Source organism: Urocitellus parryii, chromosome 8 (assembly GCF_045843805.1).
Source record: "Urocitellus parryii isolate mUroPar1 chromosome 8, mUroPar1.hap1, whole genome shotgun sequence".
Lineage (NCBI taxonomy): Eukaryota > Metazoa > Chordata > Mammalia > Rodentia > Sciuridae > Urocitellus > Urocitellus parryii.
In genome coordinates this window covers 80,279,269-80,288,807 of record NC_135538.1, presented here as the reverse complement: position 1 = coordinate 80,288,807, position 9,539 = coordinate 80,279,269, and positions in this window count along the sequence as shown.

Below are 9,539 nucleotides of genomic sequence, written 5' to 3'. Positions count from 1 at the left end.
ATTTAATATAAGTTATATATTTGGTAAAGTAATAATAAATATATTCTTCTAAAGAATATAAGAGACTTCACCAAATAAATTATTATAAGATCAAATGGACCTAGACAATATAGAAAGTGCAAATAAAGAACAAAGCAAAAGCGATCTCTAATGATTGAAAAAGAATCCTGCATACTGATTGTTTTGCAAACTTAAAAGATGTTACAATAAATATACCCTTACTTATTAACAATTAAATTTTCAACTTATACAAGAGTGGGAAAAAATTAATCAAATTTTGTTATGTTTGTCATTACAGGAAGAGTAGTGAAAACACATTTTACATAACCAATTCATATACCTTGTTTCCTATTTCATTGGCACCGAGGAGAAAAAGCACTAATTAGTAATATGTACCTTCCTGGGAGGCAATATGTTGAAGTCAATGATTAATTACATTTGGGAACAAATTGCAAAACACTCCATTGCTTTCATTTTTATCAAATAATGGATATTGAAAAGACTGCACATCAACATCCATTTAAAACTAAGTATCCAAGAAAGAATTCTATATGAATTATATAAGCATACATTATTGATTCTTCTCAAAAACAAAATGAATTGGGCTAAAACAGTAAGAGAAGACAATAGAATGTATATAACACTACAGCTAATTTCATTTGGACAAAAAGTTGATAATGCCATTGAAACTCCATGTACCCCAAAATAGCTCTGGGATTCTATCATATTGACTGTATATCTTCAGACAAGTCAATTATATTCTTGTAAGTAATTTGGTTGGCTTAGGCATTATTTTTCACAAGGATTCTGAAGTACCAAAAAACTTTAAAGAATTACTTAGAAGCTGAGAGTCATACTCAACAGCATGCCTCTCTCTCTTGTTCCGAACTTCTCCAGCATGCTCAACATAAAAAGTGATAATTTATTGTTTAACATCACTCATACTCCTCACGTGTTGTTTATTGAAACTAACCCCCAACACAGCTGTGTCTATCCTGCTCCCTATTCACATTTAAATGTTCCAACTACCAAATGACATTCCCACTTACAGACCATGGTTGGACTAGAAAAGTCACATCAGCACCCAGGAGCAGAGGCAGAAGAGGAATTTACCACTGACATTAATCACACTGCTGGTATGGTCGTGTTCTTGAAAAGCATGCTGTTATTGCTTTTGGTATTGTTTTTGTGTTTTCTACAGACACTGAAGCCCATTATTGCTTGCACCTGGTGTGGACTGCTCCCACTCCCACTCATGTCGCCTTGGCCTGCCACTGTCAGCATCTGTGTCCCAGAAGCAGCATGCTCATTCCCAATATACACATAATACATTATGTCTTAATTCTAACTACCAGGGAAAGTGGTTTGTTCAGGGCCAGAAACATGAGAAGGGCAAAAGCTTATATAAAAAATGCATTCTTGAGGTCATTGCAGTAGCAACCGAGGCTCATTGACTTCCTGAAAAAATATACAGAAGGCCTCCCAGAATTGTCCACCCAAATGCTAAGAACTGCAGCCTTTATCCTTTAGCTTCCATACAGGATTTGAGGCTTACCTTAGGACACTCACGGATAAATCTAACAGATTTATTTTTCTTTTCTCTTGCTTTGTTTTTTTTTTTTTAACATTTAGTGATAGTTATATTAGTAATAGCTTGTCATTTTTAACCTTGTAGCTCAAACCAGACCTGAGTCAAGGGGCTGACACAGGACATCATCCATCAGAGATCTCTTTGGTTGGTCAATATTCATAATGCCTTATAGTTCCTTATAATTTTATGGTATTTTCTCAAATTTGCTTACATTTAATTTTCATAGTAACAATATGGAGCTGATATTTTTATTATCATTATCTCCATTATTCATACTTTGGAGATGAGAAATGCTTGCCTCAAATCAACACAACTAATAATTAGTAGAGGAAAGATTTAAACTCAATTGCAGTGCTTTTTCTCCATTATTTGCATTTTCTTCTTTAAAAAAATAAGAAGCATATTACATCTACCTTTTTATTACTTACATACTTACCACTTACATGCATGTGGTTTGAATATATATATATATATATATATATATATATATATATATATATATATAAGTCTGAAGAAATGAGGGCACAATTGATTTCTGGGCATTAGTTATAAAAATAAAATGTGCATGGTGATATGAACCCAATCCATGTCTAAACTATTCAAGTGATTTAATTTGTTATGGTTTGTATAGAGTCTTCGAAGGAGAGATGATAGCCAGTTTCCAAGATAGTGTTAGCCTGTAGCAGATTACTCACTCTGAAGGAAGTCACCTGCCATGTGGTGAGGACACACATATAAGCCATTCTGTGGATAAGTTCTCATTGCAAGACCTAAGGCCTCTAGCCAACAACCAGCACTAACTTGATGGAAATTTAAGTGAAACAGCTTGGAAATGAGTCCTTCTGCTCAACAAAGCATTCAGATGACTAAAGCTTTATGAGGAGTCCTAAACCAGAACCCCAGCAGAGTTGATCTTAGTTTCTTTACCTAAAAAAACTGGGAAAGAGTAAAGATGTGTCGTTTTTTTTTAAGCTACTAAGTTTTTAGTTAATTTGTTAGGCAGCAATGAATAGTCAAATCAGACAAAAATGAGTCTCTGCTGTATGCTTAGAACTGACAGAAGTGACATTCACAATGAATTCTGTCTTCTAAGATCCACGCTGTGAATCTCTTTCAGGTGGAAGTTGCTAACAAAGAAGTATATTTATTACTATAATAATCAAACAGACGTTTCTTGTATACCAAATGACTTTGCTCTATATAAATGCCAGTCTAGAAAGCTTTACTCTATAAACAAATAGGTTTAGCACAGGCTCTGGTAATCTGTATTTCCTTGGCTTCCTATGTCATCTCAATTAGAACAGAGCACTTAAACCAGAATTTCAGTGTTCTAGAATTGCAGCTGATATAGTTTCAAGGTGACTGTCAGCTAATCCAAATGATTAGTTTTTTTTAATCCAAAATAATTGATCAGGAGATGTATAGCTATTATGTGTACTATTAAATGACAGTGTGGGGGAATTATTACATTTATGAAAGTGATTTATCTAAATAAAAAATGTGCAGTAATTTAAGTAATATGTGAGGCATTTTTAAATTAAACAACTTTAAGAATAAAAAATTAATTGTCTTTACTAAGTAAAACTAAGGGAATCTATACAGTTGTAACGCAACATAATTGTGATATAATGCTTTTGGGAAATAATATGAGAATAATATGAACACATGGTATCTATGGAATATCTTATATGCTAGGCTACAAGACAAGATACAGATATTATCAGAGTTAACCTTTAGAACTGTACTTTAATTAGTCTCCTATTACAAAATCATTCTTAACAATTTACAAATACCTCATAATATCATTTAAAAACAAACAAACCAAAGACCTTCTTTTGAGCACATACTACTATCTACTGCTTTATTTCTCACCTAGTACCAAATTCTTATAAAATTATCTGTAATTTTTATTCAAACAACTCAGCTCAATTTTCTTTATTTTTCATTTTTTAGACACAGTTACAAAGGGCTTCACCTCTACCTCCTTACCAGAATTGTTGCTCTTATCAAATCATTAATGACACCTAATTGCCAAAATCTTTTAGTTAATTCTTAATAATCATGTTACTGCTCTATCAGCAATATTTAAAGCAGTTGGTCCCTCTCTTCTCATTGGACTTTCCATTCACTTGGTTCTAGGCTGCTCACTCTGATCCACTGGCCTCCTCAGGGCTATCCTCTTTCTCATTCTTCTTAACTGGGTCTTCCACGTTCTTTCAGCTTCTATATACTTAAGAATCTCTAGGCTCAGCCCTTGAGCATGGTCTCTTCTATCCATACCTACAATCTTGGTGATTTCACTCAACCTCCCATCTCAGATTTGTACCTCCAGTGCAGACTTCACCTGTGAACTCCAGACTCCTGTAGTCAACCCTTAGTTGATGTTTTCTTTTAAATGCCCAGTAAGCATCTCAGTCTCAACATGTCCTAATCAGAGTTGCTGATCTCCTCAAATATTAATACTCTCCGTTTTAGTTGATGGCAATTTATTCTTAGTTGTTTAGTTCAAAGACTTTGTGGTCATTATTGGCTTTTCTTTCTCTCCTATCTCTCATCCAATCAGCTGGCATATCCTGTTGATGCTACCTTCAAACTATATTCAGAAACTGACCATTTCCTATCACTGTATCCTTACCACACTGGTCCATTTGATGATTACAATGGCCCTTTACTATGTAGTTTTTTCTAACTTTGGAAACCCTATAGTTTATCCCAACAAAGTACCTGGTTTTTCTTGAAGATAAGTGAGATCATCTTGCTCTTCTGTTCAATACAAAGAGAGGAAGGGAGGAAGGGAGGGAGGGAGGGAGGAGAGAGAGAGAGAGAGAGAGAGAGAGAGAGAGAGAGAGAGAGAGAGAGAGAGAAGGAAAGATAATAAAGAAAAGAATGGAAAAGAAAGAGGGAGGGAAGAAGGGTAAGAATAAAAGAGGGGAGGAAGAGATGAAGTGGATAAAGGAAAGAAAGAAATAAAAAATGATCCAAGACTTACATGATCTGGCCCTTCCTTACCTTCTTGCCTCATCTACTTTCTCTCTCTCTCTCTCTCTCTCTCTCTCTCTCTCTCTCTCTCTCTCTCTCTCTCTCTCTCTCAAAACATTGCAGCCATATTATCTTCCTGGTTCTTGGAGCATGCCAAAACATGCCTGCCTTGGAAGATTTTTCCTTTCTATGGTCTCTTCTTGGATGGACATTTTTGCCCTCAGCTCTCCGTCTGGTTCATCTTCTTCAGGTCTTTGCTCAAATGTCTCTTTCTTCGTGCGGTTTCCTGACATTAATGTTTTAAAGTGAGAAATCACACTTGAACTACTTAGGACTCTTATGCTGTCCCAGCTTAAATTTTCTCTGTTGTATTTTCCACTGATACACTAGACAAAGTCACTACCCAGAAAAATGAGCTCTATAATGGTAGGGAAAATATCTTAATGTTTTGTTTACTACTGCCTCCTTTTTTGCATCAGTTCGTGCCTAGGACACAAAAGACACTTATTAAATAACTAAATGAGTTAGGCATTATTAGTAGCTACATGGTAGTAGCTACCGTTTAGACTAGAGAAAACAGAGCTGGTGAGTGAGTGAGATTGTCATTTAGTTAGGTTAGTAAGGGACTTTCTCTGAATTTCAGAGCTAGGCAGTGGCAAAGCTGGCTATTTTCTGATTTCATAGCCCATGTTCTTTGCCGCTATAGAGAAGCTATTCCATGGTGGTAAAGAGCAGGCAAGACATTCAGAATTAGCCAATCCCAATGAAGATTTCCCCACTTATTTTCTATAGAACTTGAATCAAGTTTCTTAACCTCTAAACTTTAATTTTCTTAGCTGATAAAATGAGATTAGTAATAAAACCTACTTGTTTGGATTATAGAAATCAAATGAGCTAGTTCTTGTCTGTCAATCAGGGATTACATTAAGCACAGGTGGCATAAAACCCAACTGCAATGGTTTGAAAAATAATTATGTTCTCTCATCAGCCATCCAGAGCTGGTAGAGTTGCTTGAGGAAGCAAATCAATATGAACTCAAAGTCTTGCATTAAAGTAAATTATAAAACAAAAACCACAGATCTGCATATTTTGGTCAATTTCATTTTGCAGATTTGTATATACACTTTCTTTTTAATTTTATTTTTTATGTTTTACTTCAGTGCCAGACTGAAGCAGCTCAAGGAGAGGGAGGAGGGGAATAAAAGGAACATTATTGAGAATTGCAATTGAGCAAATTAGAAGCAATTATGATGTCAAAACGAATTTCACAATTATGTATAACTATAATGCACTAATAAAAATTTTTTAAGGAAATTAAAAATACAAATCTGCTTATTTACTAAATTGAAAAATAAATAAGTAAAGGATTACAACAAATGGAAGAGGATGTAAGATTTTTTTTAATGTGTCCTTTTCTTCCTATTAAGAATTTGAGACTTTGAGTTTTAATTTTGTCATCCCTCCATTATGCTATTGGTGCTACCAAATTTCATCACCAATGAGTATGTTAGATACCTTCAAGTTCTTCATTTGAGCTAGAAATTATTAAACAGGACAGCTAAGAATAGAAATTTGAGGCAAGTTCCTGAACACCACTCTTGGCTCTGACATCAGCACTTTATCAGCACAGTCATTGTAATAAGAATCAAAGTAGTTGAGATATTATCATTCATATTTCTTCTGTTCCTGTTGATCAAACTTTGCCTGTGCCTCCCATACCTTACTCTCTCTAGACTTTGGAAACTACATGCTACTTTCAACTTCTATGAGATTACCTTTATAAGACATCATATATGAGTGAAATCATGTGGTATTTGTCTTTCTATGACTAGCCTATTTAACAGTGCTCTCCAGTTCCATTCTTGTAGCTGCAAATGATGGGATTTTACTCTTTTTATGGCTGACTAGTATTCCACTAAATATGTGTACCATATTTTATTTTGCCATGCCTCAATTGATGGACTCTTAGGCGGTTTTCAATTCTTGGCTATTGTGAAAAGTGCTGCAATAAACAAGGGATTACAGATGTCTCTGACATATTGATAGCATTTCCTTGGGATATAATAAGATAGTTGGATCATATGGTGGATCTATTTTTAATTTTTGAGACATCTTCATACTGTTTTCCAGAATAGCTACACTAATTTACTTTTCCATCAACAGTGTGTGTTTACACGTCTTCACTAACAATTGTTACCTGTGGTTTTTATTATAATTGCCATTATGTCCTGGGCGAAGAGATTTCTCATTCCAGATTTGGCTTATGTAATGATTATTGATATGAAGCCTTTTCATGTACCTGTTGGCCATTTTATGTTCTTTTTTGAGAAATATCTATTTAGATCCATTGTCCATTTTTATTTGAGTTATTTGTATTTTTGCTATATATGTTCTTATATGTTCTGAATATTAATCCCTTGTCAAATGTATGGTTTGCAAATATTTTCTCCCATCTGTAGGTTGTCTCTGCACTCAGTACAGTTTTTTAGTTTGATTTGTTTTTGTTTCTCATGCTTTTAGGATTTTATTGAAAGGATATGTAAACTTTTCAATGTCCCAAAGTGTTTCCTCTATTTTCTTTTTCTGATAGCTTCATAGTATCAGTTTTATACTTAAAACCTTATTGAAAAGACAATTCTTTCTCCAACAAATGTGCTTTCCACCTTTGTTGAAAATCAATTGGCTATAGATATTTGGGGTTTATTTAAACCAATACCATGCTGTTTTGGTTACTACAATTTGGTAGTATATTTTGAGTCAGGTAGTGTAATGCCTTCTCCTGCTATACTCTTTTAGATTAAGACCGTTTTAGCCATTTGGGGGTTGAAGTATTTCCACATAAATTTAACATTGTTTTTCTAGTGAAGAATGCTATTCGTATTTTATAGGGATCTATCAATCACTTGGATAGCATGGACATTTTAACAATATTTTTTTTAATACATAAACATATGTATTATGTCCTCTTCAATTTCTTTCATCAATGTTTTATAATTTTCACTGTATAGACCTTTAACTTGTTTGTTTATTCTTAGATATTTTATCTTTTGCAGCTATTTCAAATGGAATTGTTTTTATTTCTATTTCAGATAATCCTATATTGGCATATAGTAATACTACTAATTTTGAATGTTGACATTTGTATTAAGCAACTTTTCTGAATTCATTTGTTCAGTTTTTGGTTGATTTGGGGGAGTAGGGTTTATATATATATATATATAAGATCTTGTCATCTGCAAATACTGAAAGCTTGCTTTCTTCTTTTCTGATTTGGATGCCTTTTATTTCTTTTTTCTGTCTGATTCCTATGGTGAGGACTTTCAGAACTATGATGAATTAAAGAGATGAAAGTTCTCATCATGGGGCTGGGGCTATGGCTCAGTTGTAGAGCGTTTGCCTAGTACGTGTGAAGCACTGGGTTCGATCCTCAGAACCACATAAATAAATAAAGGTCCACCAACAACTAATAAAGTATTTTTTTTAAAAAAGTGCTCATCATTGACTTTCCCCAGACCTTAGAGAGAAAGCTTCCTGCTTTCCCCCACTCTGTATGATGTCTTGTTAAAAATATTGTTGTTTTATTCTAAATATCCTGTACTCTTATTATGAATGTCCATTATTATCTAAATGTGTATTTCTTCTATACCTCAAGTTTAGTGTTTTTATCCTGATGGGATTTTGAATTTATCAAAAGCCTCTTCTTCATCTATTCAGATGACTGTGTTGTCTGCCCTTAATTCTATTGATATGTGTAGTGCATCACATTGATTGATTTGTATATATCGAAACATCCCACTTGAATGGGGAGAATAATCTTTCTAATGCACTGTTGGATGCAATTTGTCAGTATTTTACTGAGAACTTTTGTGCCCATGCTCATGAAGGATATTAGCTTGTAGTTTTCTTTTTGTTGCCTTATCTGGTTCCAGCATCAGGATAAATGTGGGCCTTGTAGAATATGTTTGGAAGATTTTCTTTTTCTTGTATATTTTTGGAATAGCTTAAGAATCATTTGTACCAGTGTAAGGAATAATAATAAAGAGGAGAGAGAGACAAGGTGCAGAGGCAGGGAAGGTGGCAGAGTGACTCTTTGTCCAAGCACCACATTTAATTATATCAATAAGTTACATTAGGTCATTAGTACCATAGCCACATTATTGTTTAGAGTATCAGTAAGTTTGCTTATTTTGCAGCCACATTTCATAGTTACAATATGCAATGTTAGGAGCTTTGTGCAGTTCAAGAAAGTCCATTGTCTGAAGTTACTGTTAGAGGGGCAGCTCCAGGAGCAGCAGAGCTTGGTGTAACATTGTAGTCATCTAGCAAACAAGTTCTTCTATTCCCAGGAGATATGTACCTGCAATCAAGATTGAGGCTTGATGAGACTCTAACACAGAGGCATCTCAGGGCATTCCCATACCAGCTAGACATAGCAATATATTAGCTATATTATTAGCATTCTAAGGGTGGGAAATAGGGTGCCTGTTACCCCCAGGAGTTTTCTCACCAGAGAAACACTTCCCTGTATATTTCCATGGTCAGAATCCCTACATACCAGTTATTCTTTAAATGTTTGGTGGAATTGATTTATGAATTATGATTAAATTGGTCCTGGGCTTGTCTTAGCAGGCAAGCTTCTTATTACTGATTCACTCTCAATACTTGCTGATGGCCTGTTCTGGTGTTCTACTTCTTCATGATTCAGTCTCAGTAAGGTGTACGTGTCTAGGAATTTGTTCATTTTTTCTAGGGGATCAAATTTGCTGTCATACTGTTGTTCATAATAATCTCTGATTATTATTTGTATCCTTGCAGCCTGCTCATAGTCTTTAGCTACCTGTCCACACAGTGTCAGTATGACCAAGAGGAGATGGTTAATGGCTTAGAAGGTCCCAAAGAGACAAGAAAATCTTTTGAATTTTCTTGGATCATATTCTGTCAGAGATTACCTTTCCTGTTATCCATCAGG